The sequence below is a fragment of the Diceros bicornis genome, chromosome 27 (assembly GCF_020826845.1).
Source record: "Diceros bicornis minor isolate mBicDic1 chromosome 27, mDicBic1.mat.cur, whole genome shotgun sequence".
Lineage (NCBI taxonomy): Eukaryota > Metazoa > Chordata > Mammalia > Perissodactyla > Rhinocerotidae > Diceros > Diceros bicornis.
Genome location: NC_080766.1, coordinates 17,379,679 through 17,398,639, shown reverse-complemented (window position 1 = coordinate 17,398,639; position 18,961 = coordinate 17,379,679). Strand labels below are relative to the sequence as shown.

Below are 18,961 nucleotides of genomic sequence, written 5' to 3'. Positions count from 1 at the left end.
AAACAGCAAATACAAAGAGAAGGGGGAAATTCTTTTTCGTCTGACTCTCTCCTCCCTCCACTCTCTTGCTTCACCAATCCATGTCCCCCCCAATTAAGACGCGGGTTCAGCGAGATTCGGCTGCAGGAAACCGAGAGGCTCCACAGCGCTGCCTCCCTGGCCTCGTGATGTAATTGTTATTTCTTATCTGGAGACTGAACTGAAGAGAGCTGCCGAAGAAGTGGCAGCCCTGTTCTTTTTGCCTCGTCTTGTAGGGTCAAATTCTTCCCAGGGATGATGTAGATTCGCTGACAGACTCCGCTGGTGACTTCGCAGTGACAAAGCAGCTGACGATAAACCCTGCTCCTGGGTCCTACGTCCGTCCAAGGAGCTGCCCCGGGCACTCCTCAGGTCTCCTGCCCAGTTTGCCTCTGGAGTCACTCCACATTCATTCCTGGGTGCCTACTACGTGCTGGGCGTGGAGTCAGAGTGACCTGAAGTTAGTGCCTGTGCCCCCCAGGATTAAAGCAGGACACACAGATCACAAGGTGGTGGAAATTGGGGGTGGGTGGGAGGGAGCCCAGGGGCGCGTGGTGTGGGGTGACATGGGAGGAGGGCAGCACCCAGGCGGGGACCCGGGGCGTCCCGGCCCCCAGGCTGTGTCCCCGAGAGGAGCCTTTGGCCCGTGTGGCCAGAACGATGCCCCGGGCCTCCGGGAGGAGCTGTCCAGGCGCTTCGGGGGCGGCTGGACAGAGCCGGAGCGGAGGGGGCCGGCTCGGGCGCGAGGGGCCCCCACCTCTCCCGGCCCACGCGATCCTCCGCTGCCCGGGGCCCGGCAGCCCCCGCCGGCCCTCCGGAGGGCGGGCAAGGAGGATAAGCACAAAACCGAGGGGACCGCTCAGCTCCCGCGAGCTGCCCGGCCCCGAGCGGCTGCCTGCGGCCCGGGTGACAATGGGCGGGAGGGGAAAAAAAGGGTTAAGAAACTTGGCTGAACAGCTGAATGGCGTGGAGCGGCGAGGGGAGGGACTGGGCCGCGGCGGCCTCGGCGGCGGAGGGAGGAGCGCGGCTGCGGGCAGGCGGCGAGCGAGGCGCTCAAAGTCAGCCTCGCAGACATTGCAGCAGAGCCCCGAACTCGGGAGGCGGCGGCGGCGGCGGAGGAGGCGGCGGCCGCGGCGGAGGGACGAGCCGGCCCCGCGCCCGCCCGCGCGCGCCCGCCCGTGGCCTTGCGTCCGCCGCTGCGCCCGGCAGCGCTGCTGCGCGCGGGGAGAGCCGGCCGGGGCGCCGAGGGAGGACGGGGCGGCGCGGCGCCTTCGCGGAGGGAGCCTCGCGGAGCCCGGGGCTCGGAGCCGCGGCGGCCTCGGGTGAGTGGCGGCCGCGGCCGGGGGGCTCCGGGGAGCGGCCGCGGCGGCGCCGCCGGAAACGGCCCGGAGCGCGGCCCGCGGCGGCGCTGGCGTTGGCGGGCAGGGCCGCGGGGGCGTCGGGGCGGCGGGAGCGATCGCGGACGGCGGGGTGGCCTCGGCGGCCGGGAGGAACCGTTTCCGGGGAGATCGCGCCTCTCCAGCCGGGGCCGAATCTCCCCGGGAACTCGGGGGCCCGGCCAGCGGGGCGGCCAAGTTGTGGAGTTAGCCGCGGGCTCACCGGCCCGTCCGTGCCGCCCCTGTGCCGAGCGGCGTGTCCCCTGAGCCGGCTGGGCACGGGTGGCCGGGCCGGGGGCGCGCCCCGCTCGGCTGCCCCTGGGCCCCGAGTCCCGGGCGCTGCTCGCCGCGCAGCTCTCGCTCCTGCTGCCCGGGGCGTCCTGGGCGGCGCCGGGCGCAGCTCCCCGCCTCTCGCCCGAGTGCCTCCCTGCGCCGTGCTCGCCGGACTCGGGGCCAGGAAAAGTGAATAGGGAAAGGGGCCGCGCTGCCCACCCCAGACCCCCAGGCCCGGGCCGTCGGTACTTGTCCTTCCCCTCCGAGGGCGAGGCTCCCAGGACCCGAGGCCTCAACCATCACTTTACCCCTGAGCCAGAAACCCGCCTCACGTTTCGGGTGAGTCCCGTGGAGGTCCTGGGAGGCTTCTTTTCTCTCCTCTTACTTCTGTATCCTTCTTACTATTAGTGGATATTGTTTTACGAAGGGTTTCCCTGGAAAGATTCTGCAAACCCTCCCATCCTTTCCAAAGTAGTTTCCAAATTTTAATCAAGAGTTGGTGTTCAGTCTGAAGGAACAAAGGAATCAACTGTGTCTTAGAGGCGAACAAGCTGGGAGTCCGTGACACATGTTGATCTCTGAAGCATTCCGGGAGTTTCTACCTTTTATCTCGTTGGTGATTTAATTGGGTGCTGAAGATAGTAAAAGACCAGCATGATGAGTACTTTTGCGTTTTTAAAAGGACATTTTATTTGGAAAAACAATTAAGACGTTCCTAGCTACAAGGACTTTTCACTCAGTTGGTGGAACTGAGGTGGAGTCTGTCTCTGGTAATGTAAATGATTAAATGTGAGATTGCGTGTGGGGGGGGACTGTCTTGAGAGGAAGAGAGACCGTCTGTAGTCTTCCAAAGTGAAAATGGTTGTCGGTTTATATATGATGAATGCTCTTTACGTTTCGGGGGGGAATTTGTGAAGCAAAGGGCTTTGGTAAATCATTCTTTAAATTTATGAATCGCATAGAACCTGCTTATTAGTGAATCATAGGTTTAGCAAGTGGGTGGCATCTTCCTGATGTAATTATTCAATGTTTAATCACCAGTTTGCCACCTTTGTTGAAGAGACACTGAAATAAGTGGACCTTTTAAAATAAACGGTGCTTCATCTGCCTGGCACCCAAGTGTGGGTTGCTGCCTTGAGCCTGTTGAAATGTTTTTCAACTTCGAAGTTAGTTGCTCTGGTTTTGCCCAGCGGTTTGGTCATGTCGAGTGGGTTTAACTGATTCAGAGAGTAGTGGCTTCATCAGGGATGGTAACTTCTCTCTGCCTGGAATTAGTTCCTAGAGACAAAGAAGAGTCAGTCAGTGGAACAGCTGCTACCCTACAGGCTGTAGGGTTGTTAGTCTGTTTCATACATTCTGGTGGGGAAAGACCTCTTTCCATACTTAGCCCTGAAAGTGCTCTAGGAGTGTGAGTAATAGATATATTTGGAAAAAAAAAAAAAAAGAAGACGACTGCTTATTGTTGGTTTTACTCAAAGGAGTTCTCTACAGTGCCTTTGAGGTCGTTGAAAACCAGGTTTAGTGCCTTTGGAAAGACTTGACTTAGTTGGACTCACTTCTTGCATGTGTCTGCAAACTGCAGAACTTGGATTTTACTAATGTAAACACCCTAAAATATTGTAAGTCCGCAATAAAGAAGTGTCTAAATGAGGCTAAAGGCTCTTCTGACTCTTGCAGTTTTAAGAGCAAAACATCATGATAAAAAATAACCTATACCACCACCTAGAGTCTGTTTGTTAGTTTATTGCTCCTGAAGTTTGCTTAAATTGACATGTCTCTTGCAGTTCTGATATAGCCAAAAAAATGATTAAAAAGTGCTAGCTTTCAAAAGGCCATCCAAGAGAACAATTATTTGTGTAATAAATAGCAAGTGCCAATTGACATTATCCCTGCTACCTTCAGAATTGAAAATTCTGATATATCAAGTTGAGTGGGCTATTCTCCAAAAGATATTAATTCAAAAGAATTTGAAACAGGGAATTTTCAGTTTGTGCCCCAAGGTAGCTCTTATTGCTTAAAGACTTTCTACATTGGCTACCAGAGATTCAAGAAATCTTACAGATTAAATGCCGTTAGGACTTTTTGATGTCCAGGTGAAACAGAAACAATGATAAAACAAAAATATGAGGGAGTGTTAAAACTCCAGAAATTCTGCAAATTCAAAACATGAGAGAGTGTAGACTACTATAGAATTGTGGTTCAGAGATGTGAAAAGTGAAATCAACGTGAAATAAAGTGGTAATCTGTCTTGCTGGTAGTTTATACACAGGAAAGCAATCTGTTAAATGGGAGACTTGAGGAAGGCAGCCTTGTTGCCATGTGGCTTATCACATTGTCCGTGGAGGAAGTAACATTCCTTTAAATGGTGTAACATGAGAGAAAGATGGCCTCCAAGATCTTTAATTAAATACCAGTTGAACAGAGAGAACTAGAGCACTGTATTAATTCTGCCAAACACCACTATTTTAGAACATTGAGGACAACTAAAAATGAATTAACTCATATCTGAAAGCAGAGTTTTATAAAAGGTGACAGATGAGGCAAAATATGTCAATCTAATGGAACAAATAGGGAGATAAGGAGATATGTCATCCTTGGCTTTCTAGAAAGATGAGAGGGAAGAATGTTATTAATTGTACAGATTCCATTGCAAACCAATACTAGAAGACAATGGCATAGAAGTCATTTTAAATCAGAGTAGCTTAGGATATGTGACATTAAAGGCAGTAGGTTTCTAATTTTAAAACTTTAAGATCATAAGAAACTTAAAAGCTCATATTTTAAGTGTTGTTCTGGAAAAGCAACAGTGGTTTAGTGTGTCAGGTTAAAAGATAATTCTGCCCAAAATAAGTTCAAAACATCTAATTTTTATCAAGAAAAAAATTGTTCACTTTAAATTGTGATAGGTTCAGTTTTGCTTTTCAAACTTTAGATTGCCTGATACAGTTCGCTTTTGAAGTATAGGGTAATGGAGAGAAAGATTCTAGTTTGTCTGTCTATGGTACGCCTCTCTCTCCCTTCATTGCTCTCTCACTGTCTTATCCCCTTTTCTAAAATAAATAGCTTCTGCATCTTTGGATGTTTTCTCCCATGAAAATTGCTTTCATTGGTAGCTTCCCTTCTTGGCTGTGATGGGTGAAGTTTCTTTCCTCTTGTGCTTTTTCCTTATGTCCCTTCATGTGGCTAATACACAACCTGGGTGGGTTTTGTTTTGTTTTGTTTTAATAGTGATTTACTGTTACATGGATGAAGACTGGGGAAAAACGCGTTTGCTGTAGTAACAAAGCCCTTTGTACCCGTGTCTTCCAACTGGAGAAATATTTTCTGAAAAGCAACTTTTGATTACTATTGAAAAGTCAAAGAAACATTTTCAACAGAATATGGAGGGGGGACCTTTCAGAATAATGAGTTTGAATCTGTGAATTAAATTGTTCCAGGTGCATTTCCTTAAGTTGCAGTTTTTTGAGGGGACCGTGTGGGTGGAAAATGAGCAGATTTATTCTGTAATATTTAGATACCACAATTATCAGAGAAATATAACACTAGGATGGTCACTAGACTTGAGAAGGTAGAAATCAGGAGTATTAGATGGTGAAGCAGGCCGATGGAATGGAACTGAAGATGATGTCCAGAGGTGGGAATGAACAAAAAGTAAATGGAGGAGAGAGCTCTTGTTTCCGTATCCTGTTTTCACCTGATGCTGAAGCAGGGACATGAATTGCTGTTGGTAATGGATTCCCTTTTATGAGGGCAGCAATATTATGTAAATAGTGGTTGTTGGTGGAGGAGAAACGACAGATTCCCCCGTTTGTGCATGTGCACACTTTGTTTTTGAATGTCTCTTAAATATGTCTAAAGTAGAGGATCAAGATTGGGTACCAGAATAGAACCAGGAGTTAGAGCTTGTTTGGAAGAAAATGAATTAATATTAGATCACCTTTTCTTTGTTCTTTTAATGTCTGGGGTTTTCCCAGGAGATTTGGGTAGTGAACTGGAGAACTCTTTCATAGAATTTCTGATAAAGATAACTCGATGTAAATAACTACAGAAAGAATGTTTTCCTTAGCACACTATCTTATGATTCAGGGTAGGGGGAAAATTGGGACCAAAGAGACCTCTGAAGTCTTATCAGGGTTTCTTTGCAAACTATGCTATAGATGCCCGTCTGTTTTTTTTGTTCCATGAAATTTCATGTTCAATTTGATGGATAATTGAATATTTAGGATTCTGAAAATTAGAGTTCATTTAGAACAGAACTTTCTTTTCATTTATAACGGGTAGCTTTAATTTTTCATAATAAATATAAGTAGGATCTAATAGTAATTGTTGTCACTGTTATAGTCCATACGCTGCGTTATGAACCTTGAAATTCAAACTGATTCTTACACTATCTTGCAAAAATTACAAATAAAACATTATAAAACTTGTGGTATTTTAGAGTATCAATACACCTGAAGCATAAGATAATTTTTCTTAAGTTCATAGAACATTGAGAGGAACAAGAATGAGGAGAAAATAAATTTGATATTTTTTACCATTGTATTAGGATTTTGTTAAAATTAATACTTTGAACCATGCTACAGATAACATTTAGCCTAGAACTCTAGAAGTAATATAATTAGAAGCAGATTTGAAGAATTTAGAAGACTGGCAACTCAAAAATGTAGAAAAAACTCCCTCTTTGGAGTTATGGAAAAAAGGACTCTACTATATTTACTTAGAAATTTTAAGATATTTTTTAAAGGCTATACCTATTTTAAGATAGATTGTTCTTGAAGATAATGTTATGGATAATTACCTGTTAAAGAAATTATAATTCATCTGATTGGTTTTTGGGTCAAACTAAGTTCACGAAGAACTCCAGAATATCTTGAAACTTTGGCTAGGAAGGTGCTTATGACATCCGTCCATCCATCCCTGCCCCACCCCCACCCCCCACCGTCCTCCCTCCTTTCGTCCTTCCTTCCTTCCATCCTTCCTACTTTCTTTTCTTCTTTTCTTCCTCTTTCAAAAAGTAAGGCTAGGGTAAAAAAAGCATTTTGTTAAGACCCTTGGAAATAGAATTGCTTTTCTGACAGGGTTGATAGTTGTATTTGAAATTCAAAGCCAGCATAGTTCACTCTCCCCAGAAAATTTTTTAACATGGTACACCTCAGAGAATAAAAGATCTAAATTAAAACCCATCTTGCCTCTTTTACTTTGTGTCATTTAGCAACAATACGTTTTAAGGATGGAAGGAAGAGACCCTTATTTGCCTTAAATTCTCTGTCACTGTGTGACTAAGCCTAGTGTTTCAAGAAATATTAAACTAGAAGCCTGCTGGGAATTTGAGTCATGAGCTTAAGATACCACTGGGACCAGGGCAGCTCTGCTTGACTTGATGTTGGTGTTTATTCAGAGCTTTGGTGGAAAGGAGTCTCTCACCCTTGGACTTCTAATTAAGAAAGTCATTTTTCAGTCACCTGTTAAATGACAGTCAGGGCTACTCCTTGTTTTCAGATCTATAATTTGCTAATGGATTGAGGACAACTCAGGAACTAAGGAGTTAGGAGCTTCTGTTGTTAGTAGTATGCTTTGATTATTTTACTTCTACCTTCTTTACCAGCTATGTGAGAGTACTAGGTAAAAGTCAGGTGATTATCTTCAGATAGATAAGAGAAAAGCTTAAGTCACATAGTGGCTAAGCCAGCTTCTCCTTGTAGGTGTGTGCTTTTAATTGTTGAATTTGTCTATACTGTACATAACATGTGAACATGGTAAATATGTTACCTCATTAAAAAAGTCAGGTGATAATTTAGCATTGTAGTAGTAAGATAGGACATTACATTTATATACAGTCTTAAAATGAGAATAGTATTATAATTGTTGTGGTGATTTAATGACATAATGTGGATAAGAGAGCCTGACGTGCAACCGGACACAATCAAAGTTTGAGAATTAGAAGTTCAAAATAAAAAAGGGACTTCTTTCCTGAGGAATCTATGTAGAAATTGAGAGATATGAAATTTTTAAGGGATTATAACTGGTTTTTGAAAAGCATACTTTTTAAGATTTTTTTTAATTCCTGAATTTGTAGCAATCTACAGTAGAGTAGATTTATACACTGGAAAAGAAACAAATGCAGGAAGGAAGGACAACAGAAGAAGATAGAGAACATCAAGAAAAAGTATTTGAAAACATGAAACACTCCCAAATGGAGTATAAGAAATATCCTCAAAATGAATTAATCACAGTGGCAGTGTTTCCCCTAAAGGGAATATTTGCACAGTGGGTCATGTAGGCTCAAGTTTGATTTTTGAAAAACATATTTTAAAAAAGTATTTGTGTTTAGTTATTCCACACATACTTTTCTAGCTTAGGTTCTGCTACTGAAACAATGGATGATACAGATAAGAGGAAAGTCCTTTTATCTCACGGGCAGCATCTGTAGAACAAGAGGGTTCGATTTGATTTCTAAATTCTGAGATCCTGACTCTATACATCAGTATATGCTGTTGTTGACAGTAAACAGTCAAGATTTCAAGCCTGTGGTTTTAGAAGGAATAGAGATGATTGGGTAAAAACTTGAGATATAAAAAAGTTGTTATTTAGTTACTTGCCTTTTCCTTTTTCATTGGGAGGAGGAGCAGGGACAGGAAGAGGATTTGCGGGCACCTGCTTTGTGCCACGCTTTGTGCTGGCTGCCTTATATATCCCCTGTGACCTGTGTGACATAGAGGTGCATTTCCTCTGTTTTACAGATAAAGAAACCTAGTCCCCGAGAGGCCTGAACAACTTGCCTGAGGTCACATAGCTAATTTCATTGGTAATAGTTTGCTTTATCATGAGAATATGCCATCTTTTGAAGAGAAAACCAGTCTCTATCCGATTTTTAGAAAGTCACCAAAAAACCCTGCTCCCAGCCTGTTAGCCACAGAACTCACGCAGCACATGCAGTCCTCCCAGCCTGGATGCTCAAGGACCGGTCTCACCGGGAAGGCGTGTTGTTTCCAACTGATGATTCTGTGCAGATGATGCTCTCAGAGAGCTGATGTCCTGCTCCTTGCGCTTCCTTATCAGGGAAATGTAGTCACCAAGGGCAGCTCTGCAGGCTCTTTTCCCTCCCCAAATGGTAGCCCTTGGACAGTGTACCACAGAATTACCATTGTGTTCTGTGAGGCAGAGAAAGCAACTATGTTTCTTGATATAATTCATTAAAATAGCTTGTCATGGTCTTAATCCTGGGTATTCCCAAGGCTAATTGTGTTTGTGCACTTCAAGGAGCGGTTGTAGCAAATTCAGAGCCATAGCTCTTCCTGGTTGAAAAGTTAAAACTCTTGACTATTCAAGAGTTCTTGTTTATTCAGGTGATTTTTTTATTACCTATCTTCACCCACAATACTTTTATTTTAAAGACTATACACTATGCTAATAAACTAGGCTCTGTAACACAAAGAGGAAATTGACAAGGCGTTTGTGAATTTATCAGAAGGAAGCAGAAATAGAGACCCAAGGAGCATTTTGGGAGTAGACCATGATCAGGAAAGAGATTTTTGTGTTAGAGAGGTTTGTGGCAGATAGTGTATTTTTAAGTACACATCAGGCATGTTCTTTTATTGTTGAGGCCATGAGAAATGGAGTTATAAACCTCTCCACCTCTTTTTACTTGCCTCATTTAAAATTTATGGAATTTTGAACCCAAAAGAATCAAGCTGAGTGGTTCCCTCTACACTAAAATGTGCAGTCAAATTGCAACTGTACTGGAGACAGAGGATGAGTAGTAAGGCTCATGTACATAGTATTTTCTAGCATGCTTTGTATTTTGAATTACCGAGTAAATGTTGGATCAACAAAAGGGTTTGTATAAAAGCTGCAAAGGAGTGTTTTACTGTGATCTTTAATTAAGAGAATATATTGTATCTGGCCAAAGAAGAGAGAAACTGTAAGTGAACAATCTGAGGAAAAAATCTTTCTGGAGTTCAGATATGTATATATATTATTTCCTTAAGCCATCGTGCCTTTTTAAAAATTTTAATTGAAATGGACTGAATCTGCGTGAGGCCAAGGCTTGAAGATGGAAGTTTTGTATTCACCATCTGGTTCTTTGCCGGTGTCCGGATGTTTGATGTTATTGAGGCAAAAGTCAAAGCAATGCGTTGTTTGCTCTGTTAATAAAACGCTACTCTGACCTATCCTGGTAATCCTTGACCGACCTGAATCAGCATCATGTTTTCTTCGATTTTGTTTGTTTGTTTGTCTTACTTTGAATTTCTTTTGCTTGGACTTTCACAAATTGAAGTAATTTCGTAGAATCCTTAGATTTTCAGGTTGGAAGGGAATTTGATAAAGGCTGTGGATGCTCTGGGTTTAAACGCACTTGTCCTAGAGGCACCTTGTCCTGTTTCCCCATTTTCAAGCAAGTTGGTTTATAGAGGCATCTTGCTTAACGGAAAAGCACAGCAGATAGGTAGTTGGTGTGGAATGTAAATCAAAGAGTGATAAATGCCAGCATTTAGCACTCATATACTTTTTTTTTCTCTTAATCCTCCTTCTTTCTCTATTTTTGTTTCCTCTTTTCCCTGTTTTCCTTATTTCTCACGTGACCTTTTTTTTTTTTTAAATTGGCAGGGGTATCCAGTTTTGTCATGTTAATTTTAAATTTCCAAAACATTTATTATGTGTATTTTACAGAAGAGGAAATGGAGCGCCTAAGAATTTAAATAAATTTTAAAACTCATACAGCTAGCAGTTGGGTAAACCCAGGATGAGAAATTGTCTTGATTTATTTCACACTTTTTTGTTTGTTTGTTTTTGCTAAGGCAATCTCAGAAAGAGGGGCTTGTGTCCCAGGCGTTAAGGAGTACCTAAACTTTGGTGATGGATCCAGCAGTAAAGTCCAAGCTAATCCCAAGGAAGGATCATGATAACCAGAAGGACTAGGTCTCAAGAAGTGGAGTGAGAAAGGGCCAACTACGTCACCCTTGTTTTTGTAGCTTGTTTTCTTCTCATGCTATTAAAATATGGTCTTCAGAACAGTCTTATAATTCATTTGACATTCTAGTACTTGGAGTGTAGTTTCTAGGCTTAGAATTTCAAAAGAGAAGTTTTACAGTACAGGTGCACATCTGTTCAGGCAGGGGCTTTGTTTCTACATGTTATATGTGTTTTGAATTCTATTTAAAAATCAGTGGGGGAATTTCTGTTTGCAGATTAACAGAGCCAGGTACCTTTAGTTCACTAGTGTGATCAGAACATTCACAGGCCAGCTCTACTTATTATTAAAGAATAATGTTCTGAAACAATTTGTGGAGGTGGTTGGGTCTCTTGGTTCGATTGGGAACATCATAATGCAGAGGTTATGGACCCCATTCCCATATTCTCCTGTGAAAAGGTACCAAGATGAGAGGGCGCTGTTAGTGCTGATACTGTGCCCTGAACCATGTGCATCCAGCTCCACCCCCGGAGAAAGAGCGAGAGAAGAAACCTAATGGTAGCTGTTACGTGGGCCACAGACTGACACATTCCTGACCTTGTGAAGCAAATTGGAAAGGAATCTTCTCACTCGTGGGACAGTGGTCTGCAGAGTGTAGATGCTCTCTACAGTCTCCAATCCTCTAACAAGATCAGATTTGTCTCTCACAGTTCTCTGTACCCCTGATTGTGATAGTCACACTCGTTTTAACGTCTGTCTTCTTCAGTAGATGGTAAGCTCCATGAATAGGAGCTTATTCATCAGTGTATTCTCAGTGCTGTAGGTGCCTGGCACATAGAAGGCTGTTATAAACATTTGGTGAATTGAACTGTACCAATCCCAGCTGTTGGTAAAATCTGGCTTTTTGGGGTCAGGAATGGAGCTTTTATGTATTTATACATAATAGCTGCTAATTATTATGTATAACTTATGCATAATATCTGCTGTTCTACATTTTTTTCTTTAGTCTGTTTAGATTAGAAATTCTGAAAGGAATAATATTTCTTCCTTAAAATTTATCGTCTTCTTTCCAGGCGTATTAATTATGAGGGAAAAAGTGAAACTTAACTGTTCGTGACATTATAATTACTTGGCGCTTGAAATTGTTTTGTAATGCTAAGTTTCTTCAAAATTACACAAACTACAATATATTAGAAAACATATTCAACAAAATCTTTGGGGGCAACATTTGATTTCTTTTAAGGAAATGAAACAAAATATTTCTAGAGCCTTATAGGTAGTTTCCTTAGCTTCACTTCCGGTAGTCACAAGGATCCACCAGATTGACACATTTAATTGCATTGGATTTGATTGGTTGGGAATATGGAGGCATCTCAGAATCTCGTGTCTAGAATTAATTTTGGCATTCAGTAACCTTAAAAGTTAGAGGATATCAAGAATGACTTTATAATTCAAAACCTACTTAAGTTACAGGACTTAAGTACTATATGAAGCCCTTTTGTTATTTTTTAAAAATTAGGATTTGCTCTTCACTGGAGGTTAGTTTCTGACTGTTAGAACACTATTATGTTCAACTAGATTACTAATGCTAAAGGAGAAAAGAAAATTATTTTAAAATAGAACTTATAAATTTCTAGACTAGCAATTTTCAAATGCCAAAGAAAATGTATAGATTATCTGGGATATATATTTACAGGATTGAGATTTAACAAATGCTCTCAAAATCACTTTAACTCAGTTTCTTGCTTTGTGAAGACAAAGATTTTTTTTACTAAGCTTAACGATATGCATGCTTGGAAGTGGATGTCTTTGGTAAACAGAAAAAACATCTTGTGGCTCACATATTTTTCTGTGTATTCACATGCTTATAAATCATAACAAAAGAAGATATGCAGGCTAATTGGCTATTGTCCAAAGTAAAAGGGTAGAAAAATTAGCACATTTACTCTTTATGTGTGGTGTATTCTACTTGGTGCGTTCATCAGCCTTATCCTGAGTGTGTGGACTGCCTTCTGCGTTCAGTGTTCCTCATTGTCAGTCAGTATGTTATAGAGTGCATGAATTCTGTACCTTAGTGTGAGTTTCCCACTGTTGGATTCCTCAGCAGAGATCCAGACTTAATTTCTACTTTCATAAACTGACTCTTGTAACTAAGGCATGATGTTCATTTAAATCCATATTATTATCCTTTTCACTAAAAAAGGCAGTTGAGACTCTGGATCGTTAGTTGCTGGTAGTTGTCCCTGCTACCAGTGTCTGTTTAGCTTTGACTACTTGTCCATCCACATATTTTACATTTTATACATCCTGGTGTATATTCCTCCTGATACCGCCAAGAGATGCTTTCCTTTGAAGGTATCATTCCAGTGACGTGAACACATTCACTTTGAGTTTTAAACTCCTGCACCACATTGTCTTTTTACCTCTTAAAAAGTAGTAAATTCTGTCATTGGAATTATTCATCATTTTAGCACAACTCTGAATGATTTTTCTTTTGAAAATTATTATGTATTCCGTTTAATGGCATATTGCCTTAAGCTGTAAGGTTCTAGGTTGCTAAAGGCAAAAATGGCAATTGATTAATATTGAAAATAGGTAAAAATGGACCTTTGGGCAGTTGACAAGAAAGATGAAATTAAAATCTGACTTTAAGTCTTTTGAAAATCTAAAATTAATATGCATTTCCTCACATGAGTCATAGAAATCCAAACTTTGTTTTATGTTATTGAGCTTTAAATTTTTTTCATGTGTCACAGCGAGAGTAGTAAAAAAATTTTGTAGTTGTAGGAAGTAAATGGAAGAAGGAATAATAGCACACATTTTGCTAAAACTAAAATACCCCTGTGATGATAGTGTGTTAGTTTGGACTACATTTGATTTTGCTTTCAGTAAATTTTAAAGTTTTTGTTTTTATTTTTTGGAATTCTGGTAAATGTGAATAGCGATCCATATACATGTAGGTCTAAAAAAGAGATATTTTTAAAGCTATCCAGCTGTGAATTTGTCCACTGGGGATAAGAAGCAAGTTGTAATTGCTTTCTGTAACTTAAGTCATTTGATCTATTGAATACTTAAATGAAGCATCAGGAAAGAAAAACACTTATTTTCGTGCATATTGCCTTGTGAGTGTTGCAGAATTGAGCAGTTCTCAATGACCATTGTTACTTTTAAAAAGGAAAAAAGGAGTGGTGAGAGGATCGAGAGTTTTAGTGTGGGGAGGAAAGGAAAAGCTACTTCTAAACTCTGTTGATGTGCCCATTTATTTTGCTTTAGGCCTGTTTGTGTAGTGTATTCGAGAGGGTGGTGGAAGGTAATAATTTGTGGTGAAAATATTAGTATCCTTAACACGCTGCTGGGAGGTTTAACTATTAATTGGAGATACCGTGGAGAAGAAAGGATTAGAGCTAGAGATTCGATAGGTTTCCATGTGGCTGTGAAATGGGCAAGTCATTTAATGTTTTCTGGCCTCAGTTTGTAAGATAAGGCGGTGGACTAGAATGATAATTTGGTTCTTCTTGACTCTCTAAGCATCAGTATCACTCCCAAAGTGAGGTTTTGCTGTCGCATGCATTGAGTAACAGGGTGCATAGAACTAAGGGCTAGGAGGATGTCCCTTATGATTTTTTGAGCTTGGCATTTAATATTTTACAGCAAAGTTTTTAGTTTAACATAATTGAACTTGTACTAGATAGGGTTAATAGGCTAGAACAAAAGGTCAAAGCATAAGGCATTAGGCTTAATTAAAGGAGAGCAGTAGTGGCAGGAGTGTGTGACAGTTAAATGGGTTTCCCACAGACTAATGTCGGTTACAGTGCAACCATGCCTCAACTTAAGTGGGTTATTTTGTGCAAAGGGCAGCAGTGATTAGCAGTTTGACATGCCAGACACTTCTGGCCAATCCCATCTGTTTTAGAGGTTAAAAAAGCACACCTTTATGAGCTGATGGATTGATTTGTGTGCCCGTCTGGTAAAGATTAGAAGTCCAAGGCCACTGCAGTAAATGTCAGTTATAGAAGATTGCGCTTTCTTCGTTGGCTCATTGTTTTAACCGTCAACTGGTTTACAATGGGGATAACTGCTGTTTATGGAGCTGAATGCAAGATGGGCGGGGCAACAGGTGAGAGAGGAAGAAGAATATTTCCTAGACGGAATTGTGAATTAACATGTGCCGTAGCAGGTGTTTCACATGGAGATATGGCCCATTCCAGATACACTTGGTTTTATGGAGTGTTTTTGGTCTGTTCTTTACACTTGGGTCACGTTGTTCTTTTCTGAGTGTTATCTGAGCAACTCTATAAGTCCAGGATTTAATTTTACATAGAGAATTGGTTAAGTTTCTTTATTTAGGTACTTCTTTTTCAGACAGTTGGACAGTTTATCTTCGTACCATTATATATATTTGAAAAGTGTAGTATTTTGTTCTTTGACCTCCTGGGGAAGAGGAAAGGGAAAAGAAAAGAGAAAATGGAAAGAGGCACGCACATACACAGACACACACGCACTCGTGCATACGCGTACTTGCTTTGTGGGTGGATTTACTGTGCTCAACTGAGATTGATGCATGTTGTTAAAATAAAGTGTGTCTGAACCTAGACTCGGACTTATTTCTTTCTTCAACTTTGAGAGCTGTAAGAGTGATGCCATTAATATAGTTCGTTTTCAGGTCAGGGTTGTAGCCCATATAAGATATACAAAGGCTACTCTAGAGTATGATTATAAAAATTGGCTTTAACATATTCTGATATCCAAGGAAAGAAAAATTCTAATTTTATGTGGATGAAATGGAACTTTAGATATTGTGATCATAATCCGTGAGCTTTAAGAACATAAAGCATTTAGTCTTTTGAGTGGACAGAGGGAAGTGTTTGAGAAATAACAAAAAGTTATCATCTTTATCAGAAAATTATCATCAACCTGAGATTTAAGTCCAAATAAAAATGTGACCAAGAACGCTGGAAGCAATATTAGAAGATTCTGATTGGCCCCATGCTGTTATCCTTGTCAAAGGATGTGAATCATGAATTCCCTGTTACATAGTTATACAGATTATATATATCATATTAGGCCCTCAATTGCTTCTTATAGAAAGAAAATTAAAATATCTAAAGAAAATACAGTCACTGAAAGTTATATGTGGATCATAATGGTAACTGGTATTTAAAATATATGTATGCATTTATTTTACTACTAAGCTATTCCAAAGTGAATTGGCTTAACTTACAGAGAGAAATTGAGATATTTTATTTCTCATTTACAAAGGACAAAGTGACATCACGTTATTGGGATTTATTTAGGAATATAGTACTTAAATAAATATGTATTCATCGTTGTGTCTTTGTGGAGTAGCATCAGTTGAAATGATTTGGATCTAATACAGATTTACATGAAAAAAGTCTTGCCCTTCTATGAAGGGAGAGAAGGTGAAGAAGCATAAATTTTATAATATCATTGCTTCTCTTTCACTAAATCATTTTTAAATTGCAAAATATTGGCTTGAGTAGTGTAAAAGCACTTGGGTAGTGAATTAAATGTGGGAGATTTATCTAATTTAGTGGATAGAAACTTCTTAAATGAATCTCCTGGTGATGTACTAAACCTAAAACAAATGTTTGATGCTCTACATTTGTACTACTATTAGAAACATTTTTAAAGTGCCCTAGATCCTGTCCTTTTAGTTTCCTTCTCTTTTCTCCAGTAAATTCAAGTGCCAATCTCTAGTTTGTGTTAGAATTTTACTAAAACTAAAGGGAAATATTTTGTAGGGTTAACTTTTTTATGTGTGTTTGGATATATTCTGAGGTTTTTGAGAAATACGTATTGTCCCTTGTAACCTATGGTAGTCAATTTCTGTCAGTCTGTTCTATTTCCCTACTTTTACTTATGTGATATTATTGGCTTTGAGACATGTAAAGTCAGCTCCTCCAAAGCAAATTAGTTGAATGTATGCTTGTTTAGATTATAAAAAATAAAAGCAGAGACTCTTAATATACTTAGGATCCTCTGTTTGCAATTCTTGTCCTAAAAATTGTGATAGCTTTGTAACTCGAATTTTACTTGTTAGAAGTTTTCATGAGACAGTGTTTTGATTTTAAGTGCTATTGGGGCATAGAATTGTCTGTTGCCTTTATTCAGGCACATTGATTTTAATAGGAAAACTGTAATATATGATGAACTTCTTCCAATATATATTTGTGGTATATTTTTAATATGTACTTATATTTATAAAATCAATGTGTATATGTGTGCTTTCAAATAGTGGTGTCTGCACCTGTTGATTGCAATTTTGTATCTCCTAACGAGGGAGGGAGATGTGCTACCACCCTGTCTAAGGGGATCATTCCTCCTCGGTATTTCGTACATTTTACTTTTTTTGTATTCTGTGACCTTGCAGTCAGTGACTTCAGCCCAGAATAGTTTCAGTCATGTAAATGAATGCAATTAAGGTATTGCCTATCATCTTCCATAGTTCAGATGGAATCTTATTGGATAGAGAAGATTGTCTGCTTTAAGAGGAAGGTCAAAATAAGGTTAAATTTTATTACATAAAATGATTTGGTAATGTTTTTATTTAGCTGCTGAAAAAGTAGTGTCCTAATAGAAAGTGATAATGCTTTTTTTTTTTAATCACTAGAGGATCTCTTCAGAGTTTTTTTGTTTGTTTTTTCTCTCTAAAACTTATAATTGTATTTTAAGGCGATGCCTTCTGTCTACTTCTAAAATTGTGGGAACATTCTGCCCTTAGTTATGATTCTAGATATCTTTGACTTACACATATAGGTGACATTCCCTGTTGCTGATGGAAGGTAGCTTAGGAGCTGATGATGTATGTGCTTAGAGGATTTGTATTAATGTCCAATTATCATGTGAGTTGATGCAGGACCTCGGACAACAGGACCCGAGTCCCAGTTCACCTGGGCAGAAAGTTGACGTGCTACCTAGCTGAGCTGATTGTCTGTAGGGGTTGGGAGAGCATTGACACAGACACTCCAAGAGTCTTGCTGATGAAGAACTGAGCGTGTGTGTGTGTGTGTGTGTGTGTGTGTGTGTGTGAAATGATTAAAAGAAAGGCAAGTATTCTTCATTGTGGTTGGCCCATGTAACTGCCTTCTTTCCTTCTATGGTATTATTTTTATTTCAGCGTGGTGTATTAATTGATAAAGCCTCAAAGATTCACTGCTTCATCGAGCAGACAGTCGCTGAGCATCAGCTCTGTGCATTGCTCCGTGCTAGGTATTGGGGGATTCAAGGATGAAGGAAGGGTTCACAGGGGGGCTAACAATAAGCAGGATACGGAGAAAGTGCCCTAGAAGCATAGTGGTTGAGGAGCCTGCTTCACTGGGATGTTGAGGAAGCATTCCTCAAAGAAATTTGGTACCTGTGTATAGTTTTAAGGAGACTGAAGGGCACTGGTGAAATGAAGTGATAATGAAAATAGCTACTTTATTTTGGGAGGTTAAAGTTCAGGTTTATGGATTTATTTGGAGGCTAAGCTGTAATCCTTGAGAACTGATCATAGGCTATGGGATAGGAATTGAGAATTCTAGAATTGTAAACCAGATACAAGTGCAGTGGCTGACACAAATGGAATGCTGCTATAGTGGAATCAGGGAGTTGGCGTCATGCCTTCCTTAGCAGCAGCTAGCTTCATTGCCCATCGGCCCGTTGATCAATGGGAAGTTTCCTCAGCCACCACAGTGTTGAAGGGTAGGCTGTGTCTCTTGCTGGCCAAAAACTTTTTCACTCACTCTTTTGTTCCTGAAAGTATGAACTTTCCTACATGTTGATGGCATTCTATATCTAGGATGGCTCTAATTCTGAGTTGAACACTTTTGTTCCTAGTGGTCTAGGAAAAAAAAAGAGGTATTTCAAACTCTACGTTGACTGCCAAATAATTCTAATACTTTTTCTCCCGGAATCGTTGATCAGAATTCCTCTTCATCACTGACATTAACTTCTCACACCCTTAAGAATAGGTGATGGTGTTTATGTAATATAAAGACAGACAGGTAGTGTATTTTGGTAAATCATTTTATAATGCAGATTTTTCATGAGATGTAGGCAACAGCTATGCCCAAGGAAAGCGTGTATAATTAAGAATATTTTTTATCTTGCAATACATCTTTTTTCTTGTTTTCTGAGATAATTTTAGTCAGTAGTTAAGATTCTGTTATAAAACATGCTGTTGAAATTCTTTGAGATGAGATGCACTTGAAGTAACACTTATTTCTCTTAATTTTCAGAGAGTGTTTGGATTGTGAGCAATTTCGGAACTCTGTTCTCAGGACCCATTATTTTAACCTTTGGGAGAAACATATCCAGGAGGTATTGTATTTTGTCTCATTGATCCATTTTTTAAAATGTAGTTAAGGGTTTCCAATTATAG

General features: G+C 40.3%; 1 protein-coding gene across 6 annotated transcripts in view; it reads left to right on the top strand.

Moving 5' to 3' along the window:
• The first annotated feature begins 229 nt into the window (after positions 1-229).
• NRIP1 (nuclear receptor interacting protein 1) overlaps positions 230-18,961 on the top strand; it is a 90,363-nt gene continuing 71,631 nt past the window's right edge. For 3 of the 6 annotated variants that reach the window (XM_058522939.1, XM_058522938.1, XM_058570706.1), the window contains exons 1-2: positions 1,359-2,006; positions 18,819-18,900. The gene's annotated coding sequence lies outside the window, so the exon portion shown is untranslated. The other 3 variants (XM_058522934.1, XM_058522933.1, XM_058522935.1) reach the window with 3 other exon arrangements.